This window comes from Aegilops tauschii, chromosome 2 (assembly GCF_002575655.3).
Source record: "Aegilops tauschii subsp. strangulata cultivar AL8/78 chromosome 2, Aet v6.0, whole genome shotgun sequence".
Classification (NCBI taxonomy): domain Eukaryota; kingdom Viridiplantae; phylum Streptophyta; class Magnoliopsida; order Poales; family Poaceae; genus Aegilops; species Aegilops tauschii.
Window position 1 is genome coordinate 324,857,167 of NC_053036.3, and position 8,180 is coordinate 324,865,346.

Sequence of the window (8,180 nt, forward strand, 5' to 3'; positions counted from 1 at the left end):
ATAAATAGAACAACCATTATTCCTTGATTTAAATGAATAACCATCTCGCATCAAACAAGATCCAGATATAATGTTCATGCTCAACGCTGGCACCAAATAACAATTATTTAGGTCTAAAACTAATCCCGATGGTAGATGTAGAGGTAGTGTGCCGACGGCGATCACATCTACTTTGGAACCATTTCCCACATGCATCGTCACCTCGTCCTTAGCCAATCTTCGTTTAATCCGTAGCCCATGTTTCGAGTTGCAAATATGAGCAACAAAACCAGTATCAAATACCCAGGTGCTACTACGAGCATTAGTAAGGTACACATCAATAACATGTATATCAAATATACCTTTCACTTTGCCATCCTTCTTATCCGCCAAATACTTGGGGCAGTTCCGCTTCCAGTGACCAGTCCCTTTGCAGTAGAAGCACTCAGTCTCAGGCTTAGGTCCAGACTTGGGCTTCTTCTCTTGAGCAGCAACTTGCTTGCTGTTCTTCTTGAAGTTCCCCTTCTTCCCTTTGCCCTTTTTCTTGAAACTAGTGGTCTTGTTAACCATCAACACTTGATGCTCCTTCTTGATTTCTACCTCCGCGGCCTTTAGCATCGCGAAGAGCTCGGGAGTTGTCTTTTCCATCCCTGGCATATTATAGTTCATCATGAAGCCTTTATAGCTTGGTGGCAGTGATTGAAGAACTCTGTCAATGACACTATCATCAGGAAGATTAACTCCCAGTTGAGTCAAGTGGTTATGGTACCTAGACATTCTGAGTATGTGTTCACTGACAGAACTATTCTCCTCCATTTTGCAGCTATAGAATTTGTTGGAGACTTCATATCTCTCAACTCGGGCATTTGCTTGAAATATTAACTACAACTCCTGAAACATCTCATATGCTCCATGATGTTCAAAACGTCTTTGAAGTCCCAATTCTAAGCCGTAAAGCATGGCACACTAAACTATCGAGTAGTCATCAGTTTTGCTCTGCTAGACGTTCATAACGTCTGGAGTTGCTCCTGCAACAGGTCTTGCACCTAGCGGTGGTTCTAGGAGGTAATTCTTTTGTGCAGCAATGACGATAATCCTCAAGTTACGTGACCCAGTCCGTGTAGTTGCTACCATCATCTTTCAACTTAGCTTTCTCTAGGAACGCATTAAAATTCAAGGGAACGGTAGCACGGGCCATTGATCTACAACAACAGAGATATGCAAAAACTATCAGGTACTAAGTTCGTGATAAATTAAAGCTCAATTAATCATATTACCTAAGAACTCCCACTTAGATAGACATCCCTCTAGTCATCTAAATGATCACGTGATCCATATCAACTAAACCATGTCCGATCATCACGTGAGATGGAGTAGTTTTCAATGGTGAACATCACTATGTTGATCATATCTACTATATGATTCACGTTCGACCTTTCGGTCTCAGTGTTCCGAGGCTATATCTGCATATGCTAGGCTCGTCAAGTTTAACCCGAGTATTCTGCACGTGCAAAACTGGCTTGCACCCGTTGTATGTGAACGTAGAGCTTATCACACCCGATCATCACGTGGTGTCTCGGCACGACGAACTGTAGCAATGGTGCATACTCAGGGAGAACACTTATACCTTGAAATTTAGTGAGGGGTCATCTTATAATGCTACCGCCGTACTATGCAGAACAAGATGCATAAAGGATAAACATCACATGCAATCAAAATATGTGACATGATATGGCCATCATCATCTTGTGCCTTTGATCTCCATCTCCAAAGCACCGTCATGATCTCCATCGTCATCGGCTTGGCACCTTGATCTCCATCATAGCGTCGTTGTCGTCTCGCCAACTATTGCTTCCACGATTATCGCTACCGCTTAGTGATAAAGTAAAGCAATTACATAGCGATTGCATTTCATAGCGATTGCATTTCATACAATAAAGCGACAACCATAAGGCTCCTGCTAGTTGCCGATAACTTTTACAAAACATGATCATCTCATAAACAATTTATATCTCATCACGTCTTGACCATATCACATCACAACATGCCCTGCAAAAACAAGTTAGACGTCCTCTACTTTGTTGTTGCAAGTTTTACGTGGCTGCTACGGGCTTCTAGCAAGAACCGTTCTTACCTAAGCATCAAAACCACAACAATTTTTCGTCAAGTGTGCTGTTTTAACCTTCAACAAGGACCGGCCGTAGTCAAACTCAATTCAACTAAAGTTGGAGAAACAGACACCCGCTAGCCACCTGTGTGCGAAGCACGTCGGTAGAACCAGTCTCATGAACGCGGTCATGTAATGTCGGTCCGGGCCGCTTCATCCAAAAATACCGCCGAATCAAAGTAAGACATTGGTGGTAAGTAGTATGACTATTATCGCCCACAACTCTTTGTGTTCTACTCGTGCATATCATCTACGCATAGACCTGGCTCGGATGCCACTGTTGGGGAACGTAGCATGCAATTTCAAAAAAATTCCTACGATCACGCAAGATCTATCTAGGAGATGCATAGCAACGAGACGGGGAAAGTGTGTCCACGTGCCCTCGTAGACCGAAAGCGGAAGCGTTAGATTAACGTGGTTGATGTAGTCGAACGTCTTCACGATCCAAGTACCGAATGTACGGCACCTCCGTGTTCAGCACACGTTCAGCTCGATGACATCCCTTGAGCTCTTGATCCAGTAGAGGGTCTAGGGAGAGTTCTATCAGCACGACGGCGTGGGATGGTGATGGTTATGTGATCTGCGCAAGGCTTCACCTAAGCACTACGACGCTATGACCGGAGGAGTAAACTGTGGAGGGGGGCACCGCACACGGCTAAGACAATTCTTGGGGTCCCTTTGGGGTACCCCATGCCCACGTATATAAAGGAGGGGCGCACCATGGGGGGAGTCCTACTTGGACTCCTAGTCCAAGTAGGATTCCCCCCCCCCCTTTCCTTTCTTCCACTGGAGGGAATAGGAAGGAGAGGGACAGGGAAAGGGAAGGGGGCACCACCCCTTCCTCCTTGTCCTATTCGGACTCCAGATGAGGGGGGCGCGCGGCCACCCCCTGCGGGCTTCCCCCTCTCTCCCTTAGGCCCATGTTGGCCCAACACTTCCCCGGGGGTTCCGGTAACCCCTCGGTACTCCAGTAAAATACCCGAATCACTCGGAACCATTCCGATGTCCGAATATAACCTTCCAATATATGAATATTTACCTCTCAACCATTTTGAGACTCCTCGTCATGTCGGTGATCTCATCCGGGACTCCGAACAAACTTCGGTTACCAAAACACATAACTCCTAATACAAATCGTCATCGAACGTTAAGCGTGCGGACCCTACAGGTTCGAGAACTATCTAGACATGACCGAGACACATCTCCGGTCAATAACCAATGAACTTGGTGCTCATATTGGCTCCTACATATTCTACGAAGATCCTTATCAGTCAAACGGCATAACAACCTATGTTATTCCCTTTATCATCGGTATGTTACTTGCCCGAGATTCGATCGTCGGTATCATCATACCTAGTTCAATCTCGTTACTGGCAAGTCTCTTTACTCGTTCCGTAATGCATCATCCCGCAACTAACTCATTAGTCACATTGCTTGCAAGGCTTATAGTGATGTGCATTACCGAGAGGGCCCAGAGATACCTTTCCGAAACACGGAGTGACAAATCCTAATCTTGATCTATGCCAACTCAACAAACACCTTCGGAGACACCTGTAGAGCATCTTTATAATCACCCAGTTACGTTGTGACGTTTGATAGCACACAAGGTGTTCCTCCGGTATTCGGGAGTTGCATAATCTCATAGTCAGAGGAATATGTATAATCCATGAAGAAAGTAATAGCAATAAACTAAACGATCATAATACTAAGCTAACGGATGAGTCTTGTCCATCACATCATTCTCTAATGATGTGATCCCGTTCATCAAATGACAACACATGTCTATGGTCAGGAAACTTAACCATCTTTGATTGACGAGCTAGTCAAGTAGAGGCATACTAGGGACACTCTGTTTTGTCTATGTATTCACACATGTACTAATTTTACGGTTAATACAATTCTAGCATGAATAATAAACATGTAACATGATATAAGGAAATGTAAATAACAACTTTATTATTGCCTCTAGGGCATATTTCCTTCAGCCTGGTGGATATCCAAAGTTGAAGTCGGGGTTGTACTAAGATGCAGCAGCTACTGCTTGGCGAGCTGCCTCCTGGAGGCGAGCAGCCTCCGCTGTTATCTCATACTCGTTTGCATCCTCTCTAGTTATAAAGAAAGCAGGAGCAGGAAGAGCAACATGGATGGCGTGCCGTCTATCAAAGATTAGTCAGTACTGGAGGAACTGTTCGTTCCTCATAAGAAACTAGTAGTGTACCATAGCCTCATAATCTAGAAAATTAGGTGGCAACTCAATATCATACCCCCTTATGGGTACAACCAAATAATTAGCTAAACGAGTTGCATAAATCCCACGAAATAAATCTCCATCTTTAGCATTATGGTGTAACCTCCTAGCAATAATGGCCCCTAAATTACATCGTTTATCACCCAACACTGCACACTTGAGGACACTAAGATCCGATGCACAAAGGTGGCTATGATCATGTTTACCATTAATGCATCTGCCTATGAAGAGAGCAAAATAATGCATGGCCGAAAAATGAATGCTCCCCATGGAGGCTTGTGTGATATTTCTAGTTTCTCCAACGGTGATCCTAGCAAGGAAATCATTATGTTCAGATTTATGAGGCTCACTAAGAAGGCCCCATTGTGGGATTTTGCATGCATCACAAAAGTCTTCTAGGTCCATGGTATAAGATTCATCATAAAGATCAAACAAGACAGTATGAGTATTACACTTAGATGAAAACTCAAATCTCATTACAAATGAATCAGTGAGATAATAATATTGTAGGCACTTGTGTGACAAGAAATCGTCAAGGCCGGCATTTTGTACGTACGCATAGAATTCATCCTTGAGACCTGCACGAACCATAAATTCATCTGATGGCCGTTCACACGGCTTCACTTGAGCTTCCCTTGGTGGTTCAAGGTCCGGTTTGCGTATCGCGTGCCTCGGTGCTTGCTTCCTTGATGAACCCCTGCTACCTCTTGAGCTTGCGTTGGTTTTCCCTTGAAGAGGAAAGGGTGATGCAGCAAAGTAGCGTAAGTATTTCCCTCGGTTTTTGAGAACCAAGGTATCAATCCAGTAGGAGAATACACGCAAGTCACCAAGTACCTGCACAAACAATCAAGAACCTTGCAACCAACGCGATAAAGGGGTTGTCAATCCCTTCACAGCCACTTGCAAAAGTGAGATCTGATAAAGATAATAAGACAAATATTTTTTGTATTTTTGTTGTATAGATTGGAAAGTAAATATCGCAAAATAAACAGTGACAGAAATTGGCAAGTTGACGGGAAACTAATATGATGGAAAATAGACCCGGGGGCCATAGGTTTCACTAGTGGCTTCTCTCAAGATAGCATATATTACGGTGGGTGAACAAATTACGGCCAACCAATTGATAGAAAAGCGCATAGTTATGAGAATATCTAGGCATGATCATGAACATAGGCATCACATCTGTGTCAACTAGACCGAAACGATTCTGCATCTACTACTATTACTCCACACATCGACCGCTATCCAGCATGGATCTAGAGTAATAAGTTCATAAGAACAGAGTAACGCATTAGGCAAGATGACATGATGTAGAGGGATAAACTCAAGTAATATGATATAAACCCCATCTTTTTATCCTCGATGGCAACAATACAATACGTGCCTTGCTGCCCCTACCATCACTGGGAAAGGACGCTGCAAGATTGAACCCAAAGCTAAGCACTTCTCCCATCGCAAGAAAGATCAATCTAGTAGGCCAAACTAAACCGATAATTCGAAGAGACTTGCAAAGATATCAAATCATGCATATAAGAATTCAGAAAAGAACCAAATATTGTTCATAGATAATCTTGATCATAAACCCACAATTCATCGGATCTCGGCAAACACACCGCAAAAAGTGTTACATTGAATAGATCTCCAAGAACATTCAGGAGAACTTTGTATTGAGAACCAAAGAGAGAGAAGAAGCCATCTAGCTAATAACTATGGACCCGAAGGTCTGTGGTAAACTACTCACACATCATCGGAGAGGCTATGGTGTTGATGTAGAAGCCCTCCGTGATCGAATCTCCCTCCGGCAGATCGCCGGAAAAGGCCCCAAGATGGGATCTCACAGGTACAGAAGGTTGCAGCGGTGGAAAAGTTGTTTCGTGGCTCCCCTGGATGTTTTTAGGGTATAAGAGTATATATAGGCGAAAGAAGTAGGTCGGTGGAGCTACGAGGGGCCCACAAGGGTAGGGGCGCGCCTACCCCCCTGGGCGCACCCTCCTGCCTCGTGGCCGCCTCGTTGCATCTCTGACTTCCACCCCAAGTCTCCTGGATTGCGTTTGTTCCAAGAAAGATCCTCACGAAGGTTTCGTTCCGTTTGGATTCTGTTTGATATTCCTTTTTAGCGAAACACTGAAATAGGCAAAAAAACAGCAACTGGCACTGGGCCTCCGGTTAATAGGTTAGTCCCAAAAATAATATAAAAGAGCATATTAAATCCCATTAAACATCCAAAACAGACAATATAATAGCATGGAACGATAAAAAATTATAGATACGTTGGACACGTATCAGCATCCCCAAGCTTAATTCCTGCTCGTCCTCGAGTAGGTAAATGATAAAAACAAATTTTTTGATGTGGAATGCTACCTAACATAATTTTCAATGTAATTTCCTTTATTGTGGCATGAATGTTTAAATCCAAAAGATTCAAGACAAAAGTTTAATATTGACATAAAAATAATAATACTTTAAGCATACTAACCAAGCAATTATATCTTCTCAAAATAACAAAGCCAAAGAAAGCTCATCCCTACAAAATCATATAGTTTGGCCATGCTTCATTTTCGTCACACAAAATGCTCTCATCATGCACAACCCCGATGACAAGCCAAGCAATTGTTTCATACTTTAGTATTCTCAAACTTTTTCAACTTTCACGCAATATATGAGTGCGGGCCATGGACATAGCAGTATAGGTGGAATAGAATATGATGATGGAGGTTGTGTGGAGAAAACAAAAAAGGAGAAAGACTCACATCGACGCGGCTAATCAACGGGCTATGGAGATGCCGATCAATTGATGTCAATGCGAGGAGTAGGGACTGCCATGCAACGGATGCAGTAGAGTTATAAATGTATGAAAGCTCAACAAAAGAAACTAAGTGGGTGTGCATCCAACTCGCTTGCACATGAAGACCTAGGGTATTTTGAGGAAGCCCATCATTGGAATATATAAGCCAAGTTCTATAATGAAAAATTTCCACTAGTATATGAAAGTGACAACATAAGAGACTCTCGATCATGAAGATCATGGTGCTAATTTGAAGCACAAGTGTGGAAAAAGGATAGTAACATTGTCCCTTCTCTCTTTTTCTCTCATCATTTTTTTTGTTTGGGCCTTCTCTCTTTTTTTATGGCCTCTTTATTTTGTCCGGAGTCTCATCCCGACTTGTGGGGGAATCATAGTCTCCATCATCCTTTCCTCACATGGGACAATGCTCTAATAATGAAGATCATCACACTTTTATTTACTTACAACTCAAGAATTACAACTCGATACTTAGAACAAAATATGACTCTATGTGAGTGCCTCCAGCGGTGTACCGGTATGTGCAATGAATCAAGAGTGACATGTATGAAAAATTATGAACGGTGGCTTTGCCACAAATACGATGTCAACTACATGATCATGCAAGGCAATATGACAATGATAAAGCGTGTCATAATAAACGGAACAGTGGAAGTTGCATGGCAATGTATCTCGGAATGGCTATGGAAATGCCATAATAGGTAGGCATGGTGGATGTTTTGAGGAAGATATAAGGAGGCTTATGTGTGATAGAGCGTATCATATCACGGGGTTTGGATGCACCGGCGAAGTTTGCACCAACTCTCGAGGTGACAAAGGGCAATGCACGATACCGAAGAGGCTAGCAATGATGGAAGGGTGAGAGTGCGTATAATCCATGGACTCAACATTAGTCATAAAGAACTCACATACTTATTGCAAAAATCTACAAGTCATCAAACCCATAGCACTACGCGCATGCTCCTAGGGGGATAGATTGGTAG